Source organism: Centrocercus urophasianus, unplaced genomic scaffold (assembly GCF_019232065.1).
Source record: "Centrocercus urophasianus isolate 14NV4802_14NV808 unplaced genomic scaffold, USGS_Curo_1.0 seq_10, whole genome shotgun sequence".
NCBI lineage: Eukaryota > Metazoa > Chordata > Aves > Galliformes > Phasianidae > Centrocercus > Centrocercus urophasianus.
The window spans coordinates 38749762-38761809 of record NW_024884142.1 but is presented as its reverse complement, the minus strand read 5'-3'; the positions used below and the strand labels follow the sequence as shown (position 1 = coordinate 38761809).

General features: G+C 48.0%; 1 protein-coding gene across 3 annotated transcripts in view; it reads left to right on the top strand.

The window, feature by feature from the left end:
* The first annotated feature begins 881 nt into the window (after positions 1-881).
* FYN (FYN proto-oncogene, Src family tyrosine kinase) overlaps positions 882-12048 on the top strand; it is a 127848-nt gene continuing 116681 nt past the window's right edge. For 2 of the 3 annotated variants that reach the window (XM_042818987.1, XM_042818963.1), the window contains exon 1: positions 882-957. The gene's annotated coding sequence lies outside the window, so the exon portion shown is untranslated. Of the gene's footprint in view, positions 958-6382; positions 6402-12048 lie in introns of those variants that run through there. The other variant, XM_042818977.1, reaches the window with a different exon arrangement.

Genomic DNA, 12048 nt, shown 5'->3' with positions numbered 1-12048 from the left:
TTTGCTAAAGCCTAAAATACGACTCCTTCAGTGCTAAAGCAAAGCCGCCTTCCAGACCCCGGGAGATCGGTGGCGGCGAGATGTGCCGGTCTGCCAGACGGGAGCATCCGAGGTGACACGGGGCTGCGTTCCGAGAGCAGCCCGAGGCTGGAGCACCGAGGAATGCCGTTACCGCTGCGGACGGGGGGAACGCAGCGCGGGGCGGCCTTTCCCGCCTCCGGGCAGGGCGTGCCGCCGCTCGGGGACGGCACGGTGCGTTCCTGCTGCTCCCTTATAGCCCGCTAATGCCAATTGCAAGAATTAGGGATATTAAAGAAATGCCGTCTTTCACAAAGGCGTCATCTCCTTAGGGCTGTTCTCCCGTTCACGGCGGATTTCAGCCCGAGGAAACGTTCAGCACCCGCTCCCCTCACAGGCTCCGGACACCCCCCTACAGAAGAAAGCACGGGCCGCTTTCCCTCCGCGCCATCTCACGCTTCACCCCCGGTCTTTCCGCCGGCTCCCACCCGAGGAGGCCACCGTAGCCCCGAACCGGGGGGCGATGGCGGCGCGGCACTGCCCTCCCCGCCCCGCCGAGCGGCAGCAGAGGCGCAGCCCCCATCGCCCCGCCTCCCTCAGCCGTCATCCAATCAGAGCGGCGTCGACTGCCGGCCGCGCTTCGCCACAGGCCGACGGCGCTGCCAATCTGGGGCCGCCCCCGCGGTGGGGCGCGGCGGGCGGGAGGGCGGGGGGAGGCAGCGGCGGTGGCGGCTCGGAGCGGTGGCGGCGCTGCGGTTGCGCCATCTGTCAGCAGCCGCGCGGGGAGCGGAGCGCAGCTCAGTCAGTGCAGAGCGGGAGGCAGCGCCCGTGGCAGCCCCGCGCCCTGCTGGAGCTGTGCCCGCCGGCGGTGCGCAGCGGAGGGCCACCGGCGAGAGAGACGAGGAGATGTGAGAGCCGGCCCCGCGCTGCGCCGCACAGGTACCGCGGGGCCGAGCCACCGCCCGGGGGAGGCGGGGATGCGGGGGGGGGATGCCGCGGCGCGGTCGCCTCCTTTGTGCAGCCGAGCGGTGGGGTTGCTGTGGGGCTCCCCCCCGATTACCGGGACTGTCCTCCTCCCCCTGCCTCCCCCCCGTACCCCATGCTGGGGCTCGGTCGTCCACAAAGGGCCCTTTCAGTGCTGTGGAGCGCCGGGGGCGGGGGATGGCGGCTGTCCCCCCCTCCCCGGCACCGGGAGCGCGGAGATCCGCCGTGCTCCTGCCGCTGCTGGGCCCGGCGCGGGGGACGGCGGTGAGACGGTGCCGGAGGAGGAGGGCAGCCGCCCCCGTCGTCCTCCGCCCGTCGCGCGGCCGCGGTGCGAGTGGAGGGAGCGGAGCGGGCGCGCGGAAGGCATCCCGGTGCCTGCGGGACCGTGCCGTGCTCCTCCGTGCGTGGCTCCCGCATCCCGCCTCGCTGCAGCCCCGCCGCTGCCCTGTAGCGCTTCCCCGCGTCTCCTCCCTACGCGCGCGTCGCGGCCGGGTGTTTTTTCCCCCTGATATCCTTTCCGCCGGTGACCGCAGCTCAGAGAGGGAAGGAAAAAAAAAAAAAAAAGAAAAAAGGTGAGGATCTGCCTGTTTATATGTCGTAGAGGAAACGTTCTCGCTGTCTCATCTCCCCGAGCAGCCAGGCGTAGGACGTTGCTGGCTCCAGACCCGGCGCAGGGGAGCGGTGAGCGGGAGCCGTGCGTGGCTTCGTGTCCAGCCCTGCGCTCATCCTGCGGCTCCCGCTGGCCTCACCCGGGCCCGGCTGGTGGCTGCGTGCTGCCCGCCACTCCCTCGCCGGGTGACAGGCGTCAGGCAAAGTTCTGGAGTGAACAAAGGGAGCCAAAAGAAAAATATCGGAGCAGGGAGAGAAGGAGACATACCTGATCCTTGGTGATAGCAACTTCAACCATAGCTTGGTCCAGGGGGAAACCATGTGGGGTGAGAAGCCACTCGTTGGTCACATTTCAGATTGAGTGTTTGGTCTATGTCCCTATAATGGAAGAAGGTTCCCATGCCCCCCCAGTGACAGCAGTCAGCATGCTGCTGTCTGTGCTCAGGTAACTGGCAACATGCAGTGAATGTCAGCAGGTCTGTGGCTTTTTTGCGGTTTCTTAAGAATCTCAAGGAAGTGAGAAGGACTTTGTGATCCTTTTTTTTTTTCTTCACAAAGCTGAAACTGATGAAAGTTATAATAATTCCTTCAAGATCTGTATGCTGCTGGTAGTAGATGGCACACTTTCTTTCCTTTGTTGAAACTTTTGGATGATTCTTATAGGGTTTGCCTGCAGGCCTGCTTCTTTTCCGCCTCTAATAGCTGGGCGCCTCATCTGAGTGGCTCATCTTTGGCAAAAGTAAGAATTTCCCAGCTGAGTCTGTCTAATGGTAAGCTGCTGGCTTTGGTGTTTTGTGGTTTGTGCTTCAGGCACATTGTTCCAGCTACCTGCTGGCAGAAGGTATAGTGGCATGAAATATCAGTTCAGTGCAAAGCCCTGGGCAGGCTTCTCTCAAAGTTGTTTTGATGAGGGCTAAATACCTGTCTCCAGTGAGTGATAAACAATTTTGGTGTGTGGATGTGGTCCTCAGTGTAAGGCAGAAATGATGAAGGTGGCACAGAAAACTTGCTAACTATTTTTGTTTTAAGTATCTTTAAAAGTTTGGTCCAATTTGCAAATTTCTGTTCTGTGTGAGTAAAGTAAGGCATTGTTGAGGAGCAACGTTACTTCTGAGGTGCTACAGAATTTGCCTGAATAGCACTATCTAAAAATCCATGGGTACAATTCTGAATAGCTGCTTAACTGAATATACCCACCTGGACATAAGATAGACTGAGGTGGATTTCTGGTGTGGTAAAGTTGTGGTGAGGCTGGTGAAAACTGTCCCCTGACTTCATGACAATGTAACAGCTTGATCTGATGCATCTACAATATCATGTATTTGATTACATTGAAGAATACTTGGAGTAGTTTGCCCTTTGATGCCTCCTTCTGCTACTTAGCCAGTAGAACTTACTTTGCTGCCTTCCCATAGTAGAGGGAGAGAAGGTGCTGCGTGCTTGTGTTTTCCCTTATTCACATGCTCTCTCTCAGGTGCACATTAATATTTGATCCAAACTTGTATGGTACAGATCTGCTGGAGTCAGTCTGGGTGATATTTGAATGTATAATGATGGAGTTCATTTCTGACATGGCCAATGCTTTGTAATTTACTCTATGGGCAGGTCTGCCTTGACAGCGTGTGTTGGCAAAGTGGCTGTGTTTCAGAGGAAGAAAATAATGACTCTTTACCCCCTTCCTACCCCTGCAGCTCCCACGCAAGTCTCCTCACAAGTAATTTCAACCCATTACTCCCCAGACAGGACTTTAACCAGACAAATCTAATTCACCCGAGCATCTCATTGAAATCTGGCAATTAGGGACTCCTTTGGTGACAGAAGGCCTACAGATCTGTGTAGTGCAAGTCAGCAATTCACTTCGAGTGAAATCCCCAAAAGGATTCGTGTGCTTCAGCATGGAGCATCACGAGCTGCGCTGCAAGGGTGTTTGCAAGCCCTAAGTAAAGGACGTAGGTGCTGGCTCTGCAGTTGTGCTCACAGCTCTGTGCTGAGGAGGTGCCGTCCAGGCCACCACAAACAGAATGCGAGTTGAGTGCCTCTGAGAAATGTCCCTGGCTCCTGGAGGAAAGCAGGCCCTCAGTCTGAGGGGGGTAAAGCTGAGTCCATCTGTGGGAGACGTCCCCAGGCTGTGGTGCCAGAGACCAACTTGGCCTCACAGTGATCTGCAGCTGAGGAGAAGTGCCCCGTTGTTCTCCCTACTACTGGCTGTGGGAAAACAATGACATCTTATACAGAATCTTCAGAACTTTCCTTCACTTGGAGTAGGGACAAAAGCCAACAATATCATTACTTTCACCGAAGGAAACGAAGAAATAAAATGACTTCCAGTCAACCAGAACCATGTCACTGTGTCTTGCTTCCGACTGTTTGGAATTGAAATAAAGGCTTACAACTCCAAGAATGTGGATCTGAAATAAAAGCTTACAACAAGTATGGGGATATACTTGAGATAAAATAAACCTGTGACAGTTTGGCTTTTTATTGAAGATTCCAATGAAGTATAAAGTGATTAACAATTACGGGTTGATAGAACATATCATTGCAGAAAATGACCGTCAGACTTTTCCTCACTAGTTCTGCTTTTCATATACCATGCATCTGTGTGAATATTTTTCACCTGAAAAAGCCATCTGAAGGCTAGCCTTGCAGTACTGGCTGAATTCAATCAGATAGCTTGAGTGTAGAAAGCTTTTCAGCAGAAGAGGTGACAAAAAGGGAATCTTACACTCATCGGGCTTCCCAAAACACATCTTCCTTTTGATGCCAAAGGCATTCCAACCTGAATAGCTCTTCTGCGATGTGGTGAGAAGTTACCGCAGGCTTTCTAGCTCAGCCTCTGCCAATTCCAGGAAGTCTTGTGCATGTGGAGGTTTCTCATTCTACACTGTAATTTTGTAGAGCATCTGTGAGTAATAAATCCTACTTGAGTAAGCCAGTAGCCTGGATTAGCACAAATGAGTTGGTGTTCTCCACATTTCAACACAGTGTCACATAATGAGCTACAGAAGGCAGCTTGATATGACAGCGATTTGGTGGGAGCACAGGAGGTTGCCCCTCTGCGTATGTATTCTGATCACTTTATTTCTGTGGCTTTTTGGTGTAGTATAGGATTGAAAGTGTTATTGCCAGCTAGTGCTCACCCTGTTGGGCATTATTTTGGTAGGTACTAAGCAGAGAGGTGAAGCAGGGTATGGCTGTGAAAAATAATATTAATACCCTTAAAAAAAGCAAAACCCCCCCACACAACTTTTGTGCTTTGTGAGAAGTCTCATGACTGAATGGTAATGACTGTGTCTGGTGGTTCCCAGTATCCTTCTATTATTTTGGTTGTTGGCTTTTTAAAAAACAACTGTTGAAGCTTCAACGTTCATTCAAAGCCCATTTAATGTGTTTGTGGAGACCTTGCAACCCCTCTTCCTGCAGAACAGCCTGTGTGTGGAAGAGCACCTTGTGTGACTTTGATCTTTGACTTGCAGCTGTAGAGCTTAGAAAAGAGGCAGCAGGGAAGTCTTCCAGGCGTGACTTTGGACCATCGTGCCATCCCTTATCTTGGCTTCTGGTAGTGGTGAGCAGCCCCCAGCCCATAGCAGCACTCACGCACCTCTCGTTGCTCTTGTGCAAACTTTCATGTTTGCCTCAGCGAAAGCCATAGCTATCTCTGTATCAACCAACATCCTGCGACTCTCAGGCCTGCCATAACTGCAAAAAAAAAATTACATCAGAAGCTTGTCTGCTACTTTTAAACTTCTGGGTTTGTATCACTTCCTCATATAGGTACTGTATTTTTTCTTTCTTCCTCCTCCTAGATAACTAATTAAGGCTGGATGTGGCTCTGGACAGCCTGGTCTAGTTGATGACCCTGCACTTGGCAAGGTGGTTGAAACTAGATGTTCATTGTGGTCCTTTTCAATCCAGGCCATTCTATGATTCTATGAACTTAATTCCATACCTTATGCCTCAGAGTAGACCAGATGATAGCCCTGTTTGGAGGTGAATCCTATAACCAGCTGCTTTGCCCCAGGGAGGGAAGCAGGGCTAAAAGAAAGCAGCTCTATCCTCTTTGAAGTGAGGAGTGTTTGTTTGTTACTGTGGCTGGGTTTTTCTTTACGGGGAAGAGGGAAGCCTCTTGCTAGAAAGCAGTGATGCATTTTTTCCAGGAAAAGTGCTGCTGTACATCTTGGAATGAAAACCTGTATTTTCTGAGTCGAAGCTTGGGCTTTTATGTCTTAAACTATATATAAATGATCTGTATTTATTTTTGGTGGTGAGGTTGATGGTGTTTTTGTATGGTTTTCTTTAATGGAGAAGGTAATGACTTCTTGCATGGTTTTTAGATCTCCCCCAAGTTTGGTAAGACTTTTCAAGCCAGCAAAAAATGTCACTTCTGTCACCTCTCTGCCTTCCTAGAAAGTAAATGAAAACTCCTACAGTTCTTCCTGGAGTCTGGATGTGAAGTGCGTAATAGATGAAAAAAATTCTGCTCATTGTCACTTTGGGCAGCTCTTGAATTAGTGATTTCTGTAAGAGAGAGCCTGTTGTCAAATTCATTTTGCTGCTTCTACTCCTTAGGGTGGGAAACCAAACAATCCTTTCAATTGCCCACCCTCTGGTACCATTCATAATTTTCACATAGAGCTTCAACTGAATATGCAGTCCTTTTATTCCAAGCATTATATTCTCCAGGTGTCTTTGAATGATTGGTGACCTTCTGTTCACGTGGCCTGATACTCTGGGACCGGCAAGGGGAAACGGGGCTTTGATCTTTCTCATCAGCCTGTAATTCACGTAAGGTCAGTGTAGAGAAGCTGCAAATTGAAGTTCAACTCTCAGTGTCATAGCCTGTATACTCTCAGAAACACGCATAGCCTTGGCTTTGGTTTCTTGTTGTCTGCCTCCCTGAAAGTTTCTCTTTTGTAGGAAATGCAACGAACCCAAATGTTGCCTGACGATGCAACATTGTGAAGGAAATGTCTTTCACATCCCAAGGTCAAAAATTACATTGTGTTTATTGGGAGTGGTACTCGTGGGAGAGGAGCACTGACTGTCTTTCTTGCTTAGGGCAGCGTTACTGACACGCTTAAAAACTGCAGAACTTGTTGTCCTAATGTTCAAGCAGGGTTGCCAAAATTGAACAAATACGGCTGGGGACAGAGTGCGTAAGGAAGGCTGTGTACCTCTTCCTCCTGCTCAGTCATTGTAGGCGGAACAGCGACAGCATTGATGGGCTTGCGCTGCCTGATGCTTGATATTCAGAGCAATTTGCTGCCACTCCTGTAAAAGGTTAAAAACCATTTTTTCTTCTCCAAGCTTTTTTCAGTTGTGGGCTTCCAGTGTGATTCAGTGATTTCTTCAAGGGTGAGGTGACCTTGTCTTTGCTCTGGCGTGTTTTCAGCAAGTGTTAATTTGGACTGTTGTAAGGTTAGGCTGGTTGGGATTTTGTTGCTGTTTGTCTGTTGGTTTGGACTCTTCTGTTTTGTTTGTTTTTCTGTCCCGTGCAAAAGAATTAATTCTGCTGTATGAAGCTGGCTGTATGACTATCAGTGTTAAACAAGCTGGCAAAATCTTGTTTCTGTGGTCAACTCTAATGATTTGCCATGTAAGTGTGTGCCTTGCTAAAACCAGTGGTTGTCCTGATGGAGTCGATGTGGCACAACAGGACGGTGCTGAGAATTATCTGGAGCTGAATGTGGAGGGTGGATCAGAAAAGCATCACTTTCTTTGTATGTCTTTGGGTCAGGTTGGATGCATCTCCATAGCACTGTGCAGTGATGAACAGAATTTGTCATTGGATGAAGTTGGGGTATCCCCAGCAGTCCAGGAGGAGAATCATTCTGACATGCCTGCTCCATATCCAGGGCAGAGATTTATTGGTAAATACAGTCAGTGTGTCTGCACAGCACGCTCTTGGGCTGGAGAGGCTGCACTTCACTTTTCTGAACATCAGAAAAGTAGAGACGTGACCTGGAATAGTGTATTAGTGGATAAATGTGAACTTTCCCAGTATGAAAGACTATCCAAGCTAGCTTTTTAAAAAATTACTTCTAACTCTGTTCATTTTTATATGTTATCTGCCTCACTGAAGAAGAGCGGTTATATTCCTAGGGAGCTCCATCTATAACAGCTACCTACAAGCTTTAAAATGACACGGTGCTGCAATTGTAAGCAGTGGTTGTTTTCAGGGGAGATTTCTTTTTGGGTTTTGTTGTATTTTGTGTTGATTGGGTGAGGGTGTTGTTGTTTGTTTGTTTGTTTGTTTGTTTTTGTGGGTTTTGTTTTTCTTGTAAGAATGTGTGGACTAGCCATTCCAATCATAGTGCCATCAGAACGGCAGAGTGATGTGTGGATCCTCATCTTATGAATGAGGGCTGACCTGATTTAGAATGCTTGCTGTCTCAGATTAACATGTTGATATATTTCTGTGGATTTCTTAGATGTTAACACCTTCTTCCAAAAGAGAAATATTGCACTAACTGTCTGTTGGAAGGAAGTGTTAACAAAAGAGAAATATCACAGATCTTGAGAGAATTCAGGTAAAAACAACTCTACAAGTGAAATAATACCTGTATTTGCTAATAAGGTAGTGTCCCTAAGCTGCAATAATACTTTTTTCCTTAATTGGCAGCATGTTGCCACTGAGTTATAACTTCTGAGAAAATATCTTGAACGTGTTAGTCAAACCACACCATGGAGATTTGCTTCATGATTGTTGGTGTGGGAACTTTGCTAACCTGTGTACATCATGACAGGTATGTAGCTTTGTACTCTTATACTCTGAACGTACAAAGAGCTGGAATTACATGTTTTGCTATTTTTTTTCTTCTTGCAATCAAACTGCAACAATTTCTACTCTGTATCTGAGCTCTCTCTAGAGCTAACAGACTTCTCTTTTAAAACTACTTTTTAATGGTCCTTCTAGCTTATCTGAGAAGAGCTACTCTTCCTTTAGAAATTCAATCACAAAAGAACTGAGGTTTGAGGGGATTTCTGGAAATCATCTCCTTTCACAGAACAGGGCTAACCTCAAAGCTGGATTTCATGTAGAAGCTGGGGTTTCACACGGTTGGGTTTTGGGTGCTTCCGAGGATGGGGATTGCACAACCTGTGGCCAACGTGTTCAAGTATGTGATCCCTCATGATGAATGTCAGTTTCCTTACTATCCAGCATCAGCACCCCTTACTGCCATTTGATTCTGCTGCACTTTTCCAGCCACTTCTCCTGTTCCATCCACCAGCTGTCTGCAGGGAGGTGCTTCCCACTCCACAGCCTTCTTTTTTCAAACTGCACATAATCCTCTCCGTCTCTTCTTCTTGTACATCAAATGATGCAGGATCCTGGTGGCTATCTGCTGGACTTGCTGCAGTATGTCAACCTTTCTCTTCCCAGCATGCTGAAAACAGATCGGGCCCTCCAGATGAGATCTCACAACTGCTGTATACAGGGGAATAACTACTGCTTCCACCTGCTGGTGAACTACATGGCTTATTCTGAGCCAAATTTTCAGCTGCTGTCACATCTCCCTTGCAGGGGAGCCATATCACTAGTGCTTGTAGGCTTCTTTTCACCTCAGAGGAAGCTGGAACCAAGACAGGGCTTTGCTAAAGTGAAATGAAGCAGATAATCCAACCAGTGTTTACATACTCAGGACTGTAATGTTTTCCATTTCCCTGTAGTGAGGTTTTGCACCAGACTTTCACGCTGCATGCAACAGTATAACCTGAAGCAATGAGATGGTATCACAGCAATTGTTTTAGTAAAGCAGCAAGGAAAATGCACTGGAAACAATACGTGCAAACTGTGTGTATTTGTGGGTTGTTTTTTTTTTCCTGTCAGCACCTTACTTATTAGCCAAGCTACCTACTTTAATGTTCATAACAAATATGAGCCCTAGATGAGCAGATGTGCCACCTGAACAAGCCTCATGAGAGCTGGAGCCCAATCACTCCTGCTTAAGATTGTGGTACACCCAGAACGGCTTTTTTCCCACTGGGCTCTTGGGACCTGAGCATTGCTTGTTGCGCTGTTACTGGTGACTGAAGAACCTGTCACTAACTAGGCTCTGTACTTTTTGAAGGTTTCATCTTAATGCACTTACATGTGCATTTTCTCAGAGGAAAAATAAAAAAAAAAGGTAGAGCAGTTGGAATACCAATGAAATCCATGACCACTACCAAACTCGTGTGTGTGGGATTTGTTCTACAGTTGCTCTTTCTTCAAGGTGTGTGTGTGGCTCACATCACTTAGTGCAGTTTTCCTCATACCACAGTGTACAACAACAGATGAAGGCGTGAACTTTCCTAAAAGCTGTGGCGACTTCAATTTGTGGCCTGCTGATAGAGGAGTGTAGGGACACTGACTGCTACTCCCAGCTGGGGCTGAGTAGTGAGAGAGAGAGGGTGAGCTGGATGCTTGCTGTGCCTTGTCGAGCTGCCCAGCATCCTGGGGCAACTGGAAATGAAGTCATAAAAACCCAGCAAGTGCAAAAGGAATCAGCAGTAGTGTGAAGTGTGAGCTGGGAAGGTGGACAAGAGAGGGAAATTGTCAGACTTACTTTTGTTTTTCTTTAATATTTTTCTCCATCGTGGAACTTCTTCTGTCAAGGTCTCCATTTCTATTCTTGCTGTTGCCATTGCTGTGATTTTCCTTTGGGTACTCTTGGTAGCTCCATAGCACTGACTGTGGCAGTTGAGCCCCTCACATAAGATGTGAACTTGTTGGAGCAAGTCCAGAGGAGGGCCACAAAGGTGATCAGAGGGTTGGAGCACCTGTCCCATGAAGACAGGCAGAGGGAGCTGGGCTCATTCAGCCTGGAGAGTAGAAAGCTCTGGGAAGCCCTTACAGTGACATTCCAGTACCTAAAGAGGTCTACTGAAAAGGCTTTTTACAAAGGGGTGTGTAGTGATAGGACAAGGGAGAATGGTGGTAAACTAACAGAGGGGAAATTTACATTAGAGATTTTAGGTGGAATTCCTTACTAGCAGTGAGGCATAGGCACAAGCTGCTTGGAGAAGCTGTGGTGCCCCATCCCTGGAGGCGCTCAAAGTCAGGTTGGAGGGGGCCCTGGGCAGCTGAGCTTGGGGGGTGGCAGTTCTGCCACAGCAGGGAATTGGGGCTGGTTGGGCTCTGAGGCCCCTTCCTACCCAAACTGTTCTGTGATTCTTTTTTGAAGGTCTTTTTGCTCTTTACTTGCTTATAGCAATCTGTTCCTGTGCCTGTTTACCTCAGTCTTCCCTGTCACTCACCTTCCTTTCCTCAGATCACCTGGTCTCCCACACCAATATGCTGTTTATCCTTGAGCTAATGGTTGCTCAGAATGCTCTGATCTTAATGCCACAAAACTGCTTATACTCACAGCAATTAAGAAATAAAAAGGCAGATTATTTTTTTGCCCTGCCTCAGAGAATTAGTTGTATATTTTCAGCCTGTGCAGTTGTCACTGTAGGTTACACTGAATAGAACTCAGAGGTGACTAAGAAACCCTTTTTGGTACAGAAATGGACTCTACTTGCAATTGCTCGTTCAGGATAACTGGACATCCTTGTGCAGCAGAGTAACAGCATGAGATAGCCATACATCAAAGTGAGGCTCACTACCAAACCGGTCCTTCTGATGTGGTGAAATGCAAAGTTTTGCCTGCTGGCTTTAATTACTGGCTCCTCAGAAACGTGGATGCTCCACAGAACGCATGGGCAGTACCGAAGGATGGCTTTGTGACCTCGGTGGCTGCTCAGGTGGGGCTGGCTCTCTCTGGAAGTTGTCTGCTCCTTCCAGAAATGAAAAGCCATTTGTGTTTATTTGCTCACTTTCAGTTAGAAATTAGGGCAGCTTTGTGCCATATGTAAAGCTCCCGTGGGGGAGATGCTGAGAGTTTAAGGAATTTCAGATTTTTGTTCCAATTTTGACTTAATTCACATGAAAAGCTCAAGAGCTTTCTGGTGTTCAGTGGCAGCTTGAGTAAAATAGTTTCAGTGGGAAGATGAGGGGGACGTATATCAGCTTGTAGCTAATATTTGTTTAAATGGGTTATGCAAAATAATTTAGGATATTGTTAGCAAACTGGAGAAGTCACAAGATGTCCCTCTTTGATGAGTATAAATTATACTATTTTGGTAGAAACTCTCAGAGATAGAGACACAGCACCAAGCATGGGAGGTTAACACCTCCTCTAGATAACTCTAGCACCTTCAGTCTCCTACATCTTGTCCCCAAACGCTCATTTGGGTAATGGTAGGCCTAGAACCTGGTGCTACCAACCCTATTAAATATTTCAGTGGCTTTGGAGAAGAGGGAGGACAGGCCGGAGCTGGGAACTTCCCAAGGCTGTAGCTGGGAATGCTGCAGGGAACATGGCTCAGGGGCAGCTGATGGGTGGGGGGAGCTGCAATCGAGGATCCTTTCCTGTGGAGTAAATATGTTTGTACTTGTGTTAACACCTTGCA